Genomic DNA, 14,585 nt, shown 5'->3' with positions numbered 1-14,585 from the left:
CTGATTGAGCAGAGTCAGAGCTGTGTGATGTTAACATTTAAATTCTGTGCACTCAAGTATATATCTGGCTTGCACAAAATTCACTCAATTCGAGCTGAGTGAGCATAGTTTGAGAAAATCTCCTTGAAAACTCATATTCTTTGTTGGTGCATCCATATTCTCTGACCACAGGTAAATTCTGCAAATGCATCTTTTCATAATTTAAGAATAATTGAAAAGTCATCACACTTTTATTCATTTACATAACTAATCTGAAAAATGAAATTATATTCTTTTAATTAGCAAATAACAATTATATTTTCATGATGTAAAACATGACTTTGATTAATCCATGTTTACATTGTGGAATGGTTAAATCAAGCTAGCTAATTAACAAATATATATCCATTATCTCACATTTTTTTTGTGTTAAGAACATTTAAAGTCTACTCTTAGCAATTTCAAATATACAAAACACTGTTGTTAGCCATAGTCACCATGTTGTACAATCACAATCGATCTGAACTTATGCCTGATCAAACAGAAACTTGTAACCTTTGACCAACGTGTTCTCAGCCCCTACAACCCAAAACCCCTGGTAACCACCACCGCACACTCTGCTTCTGAGTTCACCATTTCTAGATTCTGCATATGAGATTCTATGGTATTTGACTCTTATGCCTGGCTTATTTCACTAAGCATAATGTCCTCCAGGTTCCTTCATGTTGCCACAGATCAGACATCATTGTTTTTAAAGGTTGAATAGTACTGCATTCTGTGTATGTACTTTTTTTAATCCTTTCGTCCACTGACAGACACTTAGTTTGATACTGTATCTTGACTATCATGAATAATGCTGGAATGAACGTGGGAGTGCAGGTAGCTCTTCAACATATGGATTTCATTTCCTTTGAATATATGCCCAGAACTGAATTGCTGGAATACATAGTTCTATTTTTAACCTTTTGTGGAAACTTCATACTGTTTTTCATAATGACTGTTAATATTCTACTCAAGAGTTTACAAAGGATCCTTTTTCTTAACATCCTCACCAATCCTCACCAATGTTTGTTATCTCTTGTCTTTAATTTTTCAGAAGAATCTTATCATATAGTATCTTCCAGAATATGGGCAGAAGAGAGAGCTAAGTGTTTAAAGTATTGTTCTCAATAATCATTCAAGAGGAAGAAAAGACAAACCACAGACAAAGGAATATATTTGAAAAATATTCATCTGATGAAAAACTATTAACCAAAATATACAAAGAGCTCTTAAAACTCAACAATAAGAAAACAATCTGATTTTTAAAAAATGTGCCAAAGACTTCAACAGACACCACATCAAAGATGCTATGTGTAGATGGTAAACAAACATATTAAAACATGTTCCACGGGGGAGGACATTTGGTGCAGGACACCTGTATTCCATATTGAATGCTTGGGTAGAGTCCTATCTACTCTGCTTCCAATCCAGCTTCCTGTTGACATGCATCCTGGGGCAGGGGCTAGGGAAGAACAGCAGATGATGGCTCAAGTACTTGGGTCCCTGCCATCCACATGGGAACCTGAGTGCAATTCTGGGCCCTGGCTTTGGCCCTGGCTGTTGCAGATGTTTGCGGGGTAAACCAGTGAAAGGAAAATCTATTTATCTGGCTCTCTGCCTTTCAAATAAAAAAAATGAAAATAAATTTTAAAAAGAAAAACCATGCTGAAGGGATGGGCCTTCGAGGTAGAGGTTAAGACACTGCTTGACAGACTCATAGAATGGCAGATGTCCTAAATAGCACTCTGGCCTCAGAATCAGCCCTTAAAGCATTCGGATATGGCTGAAGAGCCCATGAGAGTATTTTAGGCATGGAAAGCCAAGACACTCTGGAACAAAAAAAAAAAAAAAAAAAAAAAAGACCTAAATGAAAGATCTCTGCAAGTGAGATCCCAGTGGAAAGAACGGGGCCATCAAAGAAGGACGTACCTTTCTCTGAAGGGAGGAGAGAACTTCCACTTTGACTATGACCCTGTCGGAATAAGATCAAAGTCAGCGAACTCAAAAGGCTTCCATAGCCTTGGCAACTCATGACTAGAGCCTAGGGAGATTACTGATGCCATAAACAAGAGTGTCAAATTGTTAAGTCAACAACAGGAGTCACTGTGTACTTACTTCTCATGTGGGATCTGTCCTTAATGTGTTGTCCAATGTGAAGTAATGCTATAACTAGTACTGAAACAGTATTTTACACTTTGTGTTTCTGTGTGGGTGCAAACTGATGAAATCTTTACTTAATATATACTAAATCGATCTTCTGTATATAAAGATAATTGAAAATGAATCTTGATGTGAATGGAATGGGAGAGAGCGGGAGATGGGAGGGGTGCAAGTGGGAGGGAAATTATGGGGGGGGGAGCCATTGTAATCCATAAACTGTACTTTGGAAATTTATATTTACTAAATTAAAAAAAAAAAAGACACTGCTTGAGACACTTTCATCCTATGTTAAGAGAGCTTGGGTTCCAGTCCTGGAACCGCTCTTTTTTTTTTTTTTTTTTTTTGATTTTTATTTACTCATGTGAGAAGCAGAATTACAGAGAGAGAGAGAGAGAGAAAGAAGTCTTCCATCTGCTGGTTCACTCCCCAAATGGCCACAATGACTGGAGCTGGGCCGATGGGAAGCCAGGAGTCAGGAGCTTCTTCTGAGTCTCCCACATGAGTGCAGGGACCACAGCACTTGGGCCATCTTCTACTGCTTTCCCAGGCTATAACAGAGAGCTGGATTGGAAGAAAAGCTGCTAGGACTTGAACCTGCGTCCATATGGGATACCGGCATTGCAGGCGGAAGCTTAGCCCACTACGCCACAGCCTGGCTCTCAATTCTTAATTCTAATTCTAGCTTCGTGCTAATGTACACTTTGTGAGGCAGCTGGTGAAATGTCAAGTAGCTTGGTCCTTGCCACCCGTGTGGGAGACTGAGTTTCCAGCTCTGGGCTTCAACATGGCCCAGCCCCAGATATTGTGGACATTTGGGGAGTGAACCAGCAAATAGCTGATCTTTCTCTCTCTCTCTTTTTTTTTTTTTTTTTTTTGGAAGGCAGAAAGAATTGTTTTAAAGCTATTTCCTAGGGGGCCAGCATTGTGGTACAGTGGGTTAAGCCAACCATCTATGATGCCAACATCTGAGTGCTGGTTCTAGTCCCAGATTCTCCACCTCAAATTCAGTTCCCTGCTAATGTGCCTGGGAAAGCAGCTGAAGACAGCCCAACTCTTTGGACTCCTGCACCCACACAGGAGACCTGGAAGAAGCTCCTGACTCCTGGCTTTGGACTGGCTCAGCCCTGGCTATTGTGGCCATGGGGAGTGAACCAACAGATGGAAGATCTGCTCTCTCTCCCTCTGTCTCATTCTCTAACTCTGCCTTTCAAATACATATATCTTTTTTTTAAGCAGCTAGTTCATAGAATATAATTATATAATAGCAAACATGTTGGTCTGGATCTATGAAGCAAAAAAATGTGCTCCACATCATATCATTAGAAAAGTTCAAATTAAAACAAAGACTGTACAGCTACTACATCTATTTAAAAGGCCAAAATCCAGAACACAGACACTGCCACATGCTAGTGAGGCTGTGGACCAACAGGAACACTGCCCGCTGGTGGAAGGGCAAAACGGTGTAGCCACTTTGGAAGACAGCTGGGTCATACGATCCGACAACTGTGAGATCCTTGGCATTTACCCAAAGGGGTTCAAAACTTATGTTATAGCAGCTCTATTCACAATTGTGAAAACGTGGAAACAGCCAAGATATCTCACACTAAGTGAATGGATAAATGTGGAAAATCCAGACAACGGGTGTTACTCAGCACTGAAAAGAAGCTATAAAACCATGAAAAGACGTGAAGAAATCTTAAACGCATGTAACTAAGTTAAAGCTGTCCATCAAAGACAAAAACCATGGAAAAAATAATAAAAGCATCAGTGGTTACCCAGGTGTTGAGGGGAGAGGGGTGAATCAGCAGTGAAACTATTCTATATGGTTCTGTAATGGAAGATACATTTCATTACACACTTGCCCAAACATCAGGAGTGAACCCTAATGTAAACTATGGACTCTGGGTGACAAGGAGGTGTCAGTGTAGGTCAGTGTAGTGTCGCTCCCCCTCTTTGTGGAGGAACGACACAGGACCCTGCGCTGTTCTTTCGTCTGCTCGGCCCTCCCCGGGTTTGCTGCTGGTTCTTCCCGGGTTGGCTACTGTCCCTTCCACCTCCGTGGAAGGGCGGTTCCCCCTGCCACATTCCCCACTTCCGCGGGGGAGCGGCACACCGCCGGCCGGCTCTCTCGGGGGCTGCACAGGTGTTCCTCTTAGATGTTCCCCTTAGATGTTCCTGGTGCATGCCGTCTCTCTCCTCCTTTATAGTCCTCCTCTGCCAATCCTAACTCGGCTGCCCACACGCCGAGTATGCTGCTCTCCTCCAATCAGGAGCAAGTCCTACAGTTTATTGGCTGAACTGGAGGCAGCTGCGTAGAAGCTGTTTTCTCCTCTCCCAGCGCCATATTGTGGGAGAGCAGATGCATAGAATAAGTCTTAATTCCAGTAACTTAGTCTAGTCTGAGTTGCTCCCCACAGTGTAGGTCACTGACTATAAGGGATGTGGATATGGGGGAGGCTGCGTGTGTGCTGGGGCAGAGGGGAAATGGCATGTCTATGCCCCTTCCTCTCAATTTGCAGGGAACTTAAACTACTCTAAAAATGAAAGTCTACTTTAAAAAAATCAACAGAACTTTCTTTGACTCATGTTCTAGTTCAACCACAGAACTGGACAACAATGATATCTTTTCTAACAAGTGTTAAAGGTCTTCATGAAATAGGTAGAATTGGGCGTGGTTTGAGGGGTGTTACATTTCAAAAATAATCCATTCATCATGAATTGAGATTTTTGGCAACTTTTTAACAGCCAGAAACAATCCTCTTGGAATCAGGGTAAATAGTCACAAAGCTTACATATAGAGGCCAGTAATTCACATGTCTTACTTTTGAATAAGTCCAGTACATTAGGGCTTATGAAAAATCTCTTCAAAGTGCTCTTGAAAGCAAGCTAGTAAAACAATCAATGTTCAAATAGTTATCAATGTTCATAAGAAACAAACAAGTCAGTAAGTAAAAATTATGTCTGGGATCCCTGTGAATATTGGAAAACACAACATTCTCTAGCAAGATTTACTTCCAAAATGTTTACAGGTTGGGAGTTTTGGTACCAGTTGCTTTGACTTGAAAAAAGCTTGTTTTCAGATGGTCCTGAATGAGTTGTTAACTCCCTCTGCTCTGAAAAAATTGAGCCAACCAGCCAAGACAGGGTCACAGTAGTTGAGTCCAAGAAGAGGTTTACTGTGAAAGTGAGGAGTCAGAGAGTTGGTGCTGTGGCGTAGTGGGTGAAGCCGCCACTTGCAGTGCCAGCATCTCATATGGGCACTGGTTAAAGACCTGGCTATTCCACTTCCGACCCAGCTCTCTTTTATGGCCTGGGAAAGCAATAGAAGATGGCCCAAGTGCTTGGGCCCCTGCATTTGCATGGGAGACCTGGAAGAAGCTCCTGGCTTCAGATCAGGGTCGGCTCAGCTCCAGCCATTGTGGCCATTTGGGGAGTTAACCAGCGGGTCTCTCTCTCTCACCCCGCCTCCCTGCCTCTGCCTCTGCCTCCTCTGCCTCTCTAACTCTGCCGTTCAAATAAATAAATAAATAAATCTTAAAAAAAAAAGAAGAAGAAGAAAGGAGTCAGAAGAACCAGATTCTCATCTCTCCTCTGCTAATGAGCAGCTGGGTGATAGTGACTTCCCTTTGCTGGAGCTGCCTTCTCTAAAAATTAAGGAAATGGGATTAGCTCATTTCTCCAATGTCTTGACTATTTAAACATTTCTGTATATGAATGAAGGCTAACAGGAAAGAAAGGTGAATAGCATTGTGATTAAGTATCATCTTTTCATTCATCCAACAAATACTTCGCTGAGGCTTCCACTGAGCCCACCCATACAAACCTCCAAGAATACTGCAATAAGCAAAAGAGCCCCTCCCTTCACAGAGCTTTACGTTTATTGAGGAAGCAAGGCAACTACCAGTGAACCATGCAGATAGAGAAACAAGGATCGAGAATAATAGGAAAGACAGCTTTTAGATCCAAGTGGGAATCTGTGGGAAAGTTATGTTTCAACATTACGAAGTCATACAAAAATCAGGGAAGAGCATTGGAGAAACTGAAAACCCCCAAGGTATTATAATAAACAAGCGGAAGAAGACTTGAAGAGGTGTGTGGGGGCAGTGCACACAAGCCTGTAAGCCCCTCTTTTTCCTGGCAGACACTGAAGTGTGCCCAGCACTTGCTGCGGTACAGAAAGATGGGAGGGCAGAATCCAAGTGGGGAAAGCACTTGGGGGGTTGACACAGGAATATGGGCTATAGGACGGTTGCTTCACTAAGTACAGTAGAGATTGTAGAAGGGGAGAGACACAGATACAGGACAGGGTAGTAAATTAGGTTTCCTAATGGATTGGATTTGCCTATTTGAGAGAATAAAATGAATCAAGGTTGATAATGTGGGACCCGGTTACTGATGTTGGGAGAATCTAAGGCAAGAGGTAAAACAATCAAGAGTATTTTGGAGGAGCCGGTGCTGTGGTGCAGTGGGTTAACGCCCTGGCCTGAAAAGCCAGCATCTCATATAGGCACCGGTTCTAGTCCTAGTTGCTCCTCTTCCAATCCAGCTCTCTGCTGTGGCCTGGGAAAGCAGTAGAGGATGGCCCAAGTCCTTGGGCTCCTGCACCCATGTGGGAGACCCGGAAGAAGCTCCTGGTTCCTGGCTTTGGATCGGCCCAGCTCCAGTCATTGCAACCATTTGGGGAGTGAACCAGCAGATGGAAGACCTCTCTCTCTCTCTCTGCCTTTCAAATAAATAAATCTTTAAAAAAATTTTTAAAGAGTATTTTGGAGGAGCCAGTGCTGTGGCCTAATAGGCTGAGCCTATGCCTGTGGCGCCGACATCCATATGGGCACTGGTTCACGTCTCAGCTGCTCATCTTCTGATTTAGCTCTCTGCTTATGGCCTGAGAAAGCAGTGGAAGATGGCCCAAGTCCTTGGGCCCCTGCACCTGTGTGGGAGACCCGGAATAAGCTCCTGGCTCCTGGTTTCAGATTGGCCCAGCTCTGGCCATTGCAGCCATTTGGGGAATGAACCAACAGATGGAAGACTTTTCTTTCTGTCTCTCCCTCTCTCTCTGTAACTCTACCTCTCAAGTAAGTAAATAAAATCTCAAAAAAAGTACTTTGCAGGAGCCAGTGTTAAAGTGCAGCGGGTTCAGCCACCACTCACAATGCCAGCATCCCATATTGGAGTGCCAGGTGGAGTCCCAGCTGCTCTGCTTTGATCCAGCTTCCTGCTAGTGCACCTTGGAAAGCAGAGGAAGGTGGCTCAAGGACTTGGGTCTTCACCACCAGTTTAAGAAACCTGGATGGAGTTCTAGGATCTTGGCTTTGGCCTGGCCCAGCCCTGGCCATTTGGAGAGTGAACCAGCAGATGGAAGGTTCTCTCTCCCTCTTTCAACACTCTGCCTTTGAAATAAAGAAATAACTCTTAAATACTTTGGAGGAAAAATAAGGAACTGTCTTGGACACAGTATTTAAGTGTAGGAGCAACAGACATCCTGATCCCTCTATCTTACCTTCCACTTTGGTTTTGCTTCCAGTAATAATATACTTAAATATTTGAAATGTAGAGACAGACACAGAGCTCCATCCACAGGCTCACTTTCCAAATGCTTGCAACATTTTTTGTTTAAAGAATCATCTTTTACTTACCTTTACCAGCAAAATTCCTGGGCACAAAGTTGATGATTAATAAATGTTTAGAGGCAGGCGTGGTGGCATAGTGGGTAAAGCCAGCATCCCATATGGGTCCTGGTTCAAGTCCTGGCTGCTCCTCTCTGATCCAGCTCTCTGCTAATGGACAGTGGAAGATGGCCCAAATAGTTGGGCCCCTACACCCACATGGGAGACCTGGAAGAAGCTCCTGGCCTCGGATTGGCTCAATTCCAGCTGTTGCGGCCATTTGGGGAATTAAATCAGTGGATGGAAAATCTCTGTCTCTCTCTATAACTCTGCCTTTCAATAGATCTTTACAAAATAGGTCTTTAAAAAAAGTTTAATGTTCTCAAAAAATAAACATCTTTCCTCTCAATTTTACATTTATTAGTGTGTCTTCATTCAAACTGTAAAATTCCAGATGATTCTAACTGAATTTCATGGAACAATGCTTGGAGCTTTGAAAAATAAAGAGACTATGACCCTGGGTCCAATTTACTTTGCAATCTGGTTGAAAATTATTTTTATATATTTATTTGAAAGACACAGAAACACAGAGAGAATGTGTATGTTCCATCCACAGGTTCACTTTCCAAATGCCCCAAACCATCAGGCCTAGGCCAGGCCAAAGCCAGGAGCCAAGTACACCATCTGGGTCTCTCCCGTAGGTGGCAGACACTCAAACATTTGAGCCATCATCTGCTGCTTCCCAGGAACACCAGCAGGAAGCTGGATCAGAAACAGAGTAGCCAGCGGTTGAACCAGCATTCTCATACATGTTGCTGAGGGCACCCCAAGAGGCAGGTTACCTCTCCAGTGTCCTCCATGGTTAGAAAAAAAGCAAACTAGGGGACTCCTAGATTGGATTATGTACTTTTTGATTTACCATGAAAAACTCAAGCACTCCTGCTTGGGAAGTGGGAACCAGTTTGCTTTTCAGTTAGCACTGAAGATGAACACATTTCCTCAGATTCCCATTCTGTGGTCCAACTCAGCCCTTCCTCCCCCAGTAAACTGACTTAAGGGATTATTAAAAAGGCAGCAGCATAATTGGCAATGATTCACAAATCTGCTTCAACTTCTGAAATCCAACATTTTGCATTAGGCTTTGATGTTAAAGAAACCATCTGACAGTTCTGATTTCTGTGAGAACGTTCTATCTTGCTTAGTGACAATTTTTACAGGTGATTAAAGAGCTCTTAATTTGGTTTTAAGCTGTATTATTGGTTGACACCTTACCAGTTAGAACTATTAGAACAAGGCATACAACAAGCTGCTTGTAATCCCCTCCACTTAAAACATGGAGTCAAGGGGCAGCTGCTTGGGACTCTGGCATCTCATATAGGTCAGCTACAGTCCAACTGCTCCACTTTTGAGCCAGCTCCAATCTAATGTGCCTGGAAGGCAGCGGGAGGTGGCCCACATATTTGGAACCATGCCACTCACATGGGAGACATGGATTAAGTTCTGGGCTCCTGGCTTTGGCCTGACCTAGTCCTGGCAACTGTGGCCATTTGGGGAGCAAAGCAGCAAATAGATCTCTCTGTCTCTCCTTTTGTCTCTGTCATTCTGCCTTTCAAATGAATCTTAAAAAGAATACCCCCCCCCAACAAAATGAGGTTAAAGATACTATTTTTTTTTTTTTTTTGACAGGTAGAGTTACGGTGAGAGGGCGAGACAGAGAAAGGTCTTCCTTCCGTTGGTTCACGCCCCAAATGGCCGCCATGACCAGCGCTGCGCCGATCTGAAGCCAGGAGCCAGGTGCTTCCTCCTGGTTTCCCATGTGAGTGCAGGGCCCAAGCACTTGGGCCATCCTCCACTGCTCTCCTGGGGCCACAGCAGAGAGCTGGACTGGAAGAGGAGCAACCGGGACTAGAACCTGGTGCCCATATGGGATGCCGGCGCCTCAGGCGGAGGATTAAGTGAGCCACAGCACCAGCCCCAAAGATACTATTTCTTAAAAGATTTATTTAATTTGAAAGAGTTAAAGAGATCTTTATCAGCTGGTTCACTCTCCAAATGGCTGCAACAACTAGAATTAGGCCAGATGGAAGCCAGGCAGCCAGGAGCTTCTTTTTTTTTTTTTTTTTTTTTTGACAGGCAGAGCGGACAGTAAGAGAGAGAGAGAGACAGAAAGGTCTTCCTTTTGCTGTTGGTTCACCCTCCAATGGCTGCGGTGGCCAGCACGCTGCGGCCGGTGCACTGCGCTGATCCGAAGGCAGGAGCCAAGGTGCTTCTCCTGGTCTCCCATGGGGTGCAGGGCCCAAGTACTTGGGCCATCCTCCACTGCACTCCCGGGCCACAGCAGAGAGCTGGCCTGGAAGGGGGGCAACCAGGATAGAATCCAGCGCCCCGACCGGGACTAGAACCCAGTGTGCCGGCACCACTAGGTGGAGGATTAGCCTATTGAGCCGCGGCGCCAGCCAGCCAGGAGCTTCTTCCAGGTCTCCGACGTGGGTGCAGGGGCCCAAGGACTTGGGCCATCTTCCACTGCTTTCCCAGGCCACAGCAGAGAGCTGGATCAGAAGTGGAGCAGCGAAGTCACTGACTCACCATAGGTGCCGGCCCCTAATAACACTGTTAAGATAAAAAAAGATCAGCCTGGCTCGTGCCTTTGGGGCGCTTGGCCTTCGGGCCACCCACCCCATGCTTTCTGGCCTGCAGGCTCCTCCACGTGGCTGGCTCCGGTGCTCGGTATGAATCCAGATTTCCGTTTCTTTCTTAGATGGAGCCCTCATTCTCTGCTGCATTTCTCTCACTAAATAAAAAACTTAAAAACTTAAAAAAAAAATCAGCCTGCCCAATCCTCTTCTATTTCTAGTCAACATTGTCATCAATCCAAAAAGAATTAAACAAAGGCGAAACAATTTATGTATGTTCTCTGCCACAGACAGAGAACTTACATACATTTATAAATACATATATTTATTTACATACATTACAGAGCATTTAACACAGTGGCCAAGATGCCACTTGGGGGACGGGTGGGCAGCACTGTGGCACAGGTTAATCCTCTGCCTGCAGTGCCGGCATCCAATATGGGCATTGGTTCTAGTCCTGGCTGCTCCTCTTCCAATCCAGCTCTCTGCTGTGGCCTGGGAAAGCAGAAGATGGCCCAAGCACTTCAGCCCCTGCACCCACGTCGGAGACCTGGAAAAATCTTCGGGCTCCTCACTTTGGATCGGTGCAACTCCAGCGATTGTGGCCATTTGAGTGGACCAGCAGATGGAAGACCTTTCTGTCTTTCCCTCTTTCTGTAACTCTGCCTCTCAAATAAATAAAATCTTAAAAGAAACAAACCCAAACAGATATGCTCCTCTGCTTCCAACCCAGCAGCAGGTGATAACTCAAGATGACCCACATGGGAGACCTGGATGGAGTTCCAGCTTCTTGGCTTTGGCCAGGTCTAGTCCCAGTTGTAGGGAATGAAACAGTAGATAGATCTTGGTCACTCTGCATTAAAAAAATGCTGGGTCACTGCAGTGATGTACAGACGCCTGCAGTGCGAGAATCTCATTTGGGTGCCAGTTCAAGTCCTGGCTGCTTCATGTCTGATTCAGCTCCCTGCTAATGCGCCTGGGAAAGCAGCAGTTGGCTCAAGTCCTTGGGTCCCTGCACCCATGTGGGAGACTCGGATGAAGATCCAGCCCTGGCCATTGCAGCCATCTGGGGAGTGAGCCAGCAGATGGAAGGCCTCTCTCACTGTCCCTGCCTCTCTCTCTAGCTCTTTCAAATAAATTTTTTTTAAAAAAGGTAAAAGAAAAAAAATAATTTAAAGAAAGTCCTCTCCCAATTCCAGCAACAGATTTGAAATGCTGAACATTTGGCCAGACTTACTGAAAAAACTTCAGGTTGGGCAGCTGAGTTGAAATCATGACTAAACACTTGCCAAATCCATACTCACTTACCTTCTCTCAGCATTACCTCCCCCAAATAATTCCTCAAATGAAAACCCAGATGAGTCAAAATTAAAATCAAAGTATAGGAGCCAAAGTACAAAAACCACTTTGCTGGGGCAACTAACCAAGGCTTGGCAGTATGAGCTCCAGACCAGACACTTGCTATCTGCTCTTCTGTTTTTCCAATGAGTAGCAGACGTGCTCAAGTTATCCAACAGTTGATGGTGAGGACAAGATGCTTAGGAAAACTGCTTAGAGCAGCAACTATTGGAGCAAGAGTTGTACCAGTCGTACCCTTACCAAACCACAGCAGCTTATAACCCACCACATCAACCACTCTCTCATCTGCCCTGGATATGGACTTTACAGTTTCTTCCATAAATTACCAAAAACTAAAACCTTATGTTTGGGAAAGTGTGTCTAATCCACAAAGATGGTGCCATTATTGCTACCATGCCTTCCCTTCCACTGACAAACTCTTTTTCCCTATTTGGGATATTAACTTGATGGACAAGGTAGGGTGATTATGGGAACATACATCTGAAAAACACTATGTTAAAATAAATTTTAAACAGACTTCTTAAAGCAATAGTTCTCTCAGATATTCAATAATGTGCACTACTCAGTCTCCCAGGGGAGGGCACGTGCAAAGGTCTCTGCTCACGGAAGCCTTTCATGGAACAAGCTGGGAGAGCTGGTTTACATACACATTAGTCTTCACAAGCCAGCTTCGTACCTGACTGTGTCACACTGTATGAAAACATCCTGCTCCAAGTCTGAAATGGCCTATGTAGAAACAAACTTGCGGAACACAGCCAGATCACACCTGCGGACATCTCCACTCACTGGGTACTTGTTTCTGGCACACAAACCCCAAACAAAATAATGTTCAGGTTTTCAGATTAAAATGAAAGTAGAAACCTAAAACAAACAAAAAATATTACCTTAGAGCATATGGTATGTGTATCACATCTTTGAAAACAAGGTGAAATTTCTAAAATGAATTATCTAAAAAAGTATGGATAAAGACTACTGAAATTCAGTTAGCCTGGATCTGATTCTCACTATTTAATGTATGAGACACTACAACTGAGTAATCTGGCCAAGAGTGTTATATATATAATAATGCCTGTCTAATGTGGTGGTTTTGAGGACCAGATACAAGGGACCTTGCATACAGCATGTAACAATTTCTCAATAAATGGTAGCTGCTGTTACCATTTTTTAAAAAAAGATTTATTTGAAAGGCAGAGTTACAGAGAGGCACATAGTGGGGAGGGGGGTGTCTTCATCCACTTGTTCACTCCCCAAATGGCCTCAATGGCCGGAGCTGTGCCGATAGAGAGCCAGGAGCCAGGAGCCAGGAGCCAGGAGCCAGGAGCTTCTTCTGGGTCTCCCATGTGGACGCAGACACCCAAGGACTTGGGCCATCTTCTACTGCTTTCCCACGCCATAGCAGAGAGCTGGATTGGAAGTAGAGCAACTGGGTCTCAAACAGGCGTCCATATGGGATGCCAGCATTGCAGGTGGTGGCTTTACTTGCTACGCCACAGCATCAGTCCCATTACCAATTTTTTTTTTTTTTTTTTTTTTTTTTTTGGGACAGGCAGAGTGGACAGTGAGAGACAGAGAGAAAGGTCTTCCTTTTGCCATTGGTTCACCCTCCAATGGCCACCGCGGCTGGTGCGCTGTGGCCGGCGCACTGCGCTGATCCGAAGGCAGGAGCCAGGTACTTATCCTGGTCCCATGGGGTGCAGGGCCCAAGTACTTGGGCCATCCTCCACTGCACTCCCTGGCCACAGCAGAGAGCTGGCCTGGAAGAGGGGCAACCGGGACAGAATCCGGCACCCTGACCGAGACTAGAACCCGGTGTGCCGGCGCCGCAAGGCGGAGGATTAACCTAGTGAGCCGCAGCGCCGGCCACCATTTCTTTTACTGAACAAAACTGCTCAGCCACAATATAGGTCAATACCCACTCCTGGTATCACTTGGCCAATAGGATATGGTCTTGAGATAGCAGGGTAGGAAGAAAATAAAACCCAAACACAAGCAATTGTCATTATAATATGTATAGTATATACTAACTTAAAGAGGAAAAATTGGAAACAAAATCAAAGTCTAGGAGGAAATGGCATTTTTCTTTCATCTTTAATCAAAGTTGTTTGTAGTTTAATAATTCATTTACACCAATATGTCTGAGGTTTTAAAAAGCCATCCCCGACAAATGAACACATAGACAAGGTGACTCCACAGTTAAACAAAGGAAACAATACTAAAAAGCTAAGGTGGGGTCAGCACTGTGGCGCAGTGGGTTAAACTGCCATTGAATCCCCTGTGGGCACTGGTTCGAGTCCTGGTAGCTCCACTTCCAAATCCAGCTCCTTGCTCATGCCCCTGGGAATAGTGGAAGATGGCACAAGTCCTTGGGCCCTTGCACCCATGTGGGAGACCCAGATGAAGCTCCTGACTCCCGGCCTTTGCCTGGCCCAGCCCTGGCCACTGTGACCATTTGGGGAGTGAACCAGCAGGTGGAAGATCTCTTTATCTCCCTCTCTATAATTCTTTTAAATAAAACAAATAAATCTTAAAAAATAATCCTCCCTTGAGACTGGTGTTGTTTTATACCCCACCCCTCAACACACACAACCAAAAAAAGTTGAAGGTAAAATCTACATAGCTAGAACTGAATATTCACAGGTAATTTTCTCCAAATGGAAATCTGAGTCATAATTGGTCAGTTTTTGATTAGTTCAATATCATGTCAATAAGCGACTCGGGACTTAATGCAAACATTCTTTACTCAGTTGTATCTGACGAGACCCAAAATCCTACTAAGCTTACCTCTGAGATAATTACCTATTTTTTG

At 44.4% G+C, this 14,585-nt stretch overlaps 1 long non-coding RNA gene across 1 annotated transcript in view; it reads left to right on the top strand.

Annotated features, from left to right (window-relative positions):
- Positions 1–1,272, top strand: part of LOC108177995 (uncharacterized) — a 39,188-nt gene extending 37,916 nt beyond the window's left edge. The window contains exon 4 of the long non-coding RNA XR_011387985.1: positions 1,076–1,272. This is a non-coding gene — a long non-coding RNA (uncharacterized lncRNA). The remainder of the gene's footprint in view (positions 1–1,075) is intronic.
- Positions 1,273–14,585: the final 13,313 nt, after the last annotated feature.

Source organism: Oryctolagus cuniculus, chromosome 4, assembly GCF_964237555.1.
Source record: "Oryctolagus cuniculus chromosome 4, mOryCun1.1, whole genome shotgun sequence".
Taxonomy (NCBI): domain Eukaryota; kingdom Metazoa; phylum Chordata; class Mammalia; order Lagomorpha; family Leporidae; genus Oryctolagus; species Oryctolagus cuniculus.
Note: the sequence above shows the minus strand (reverse complement) of the source record. Positions and strands in the feature narration are given on the sequence as shown.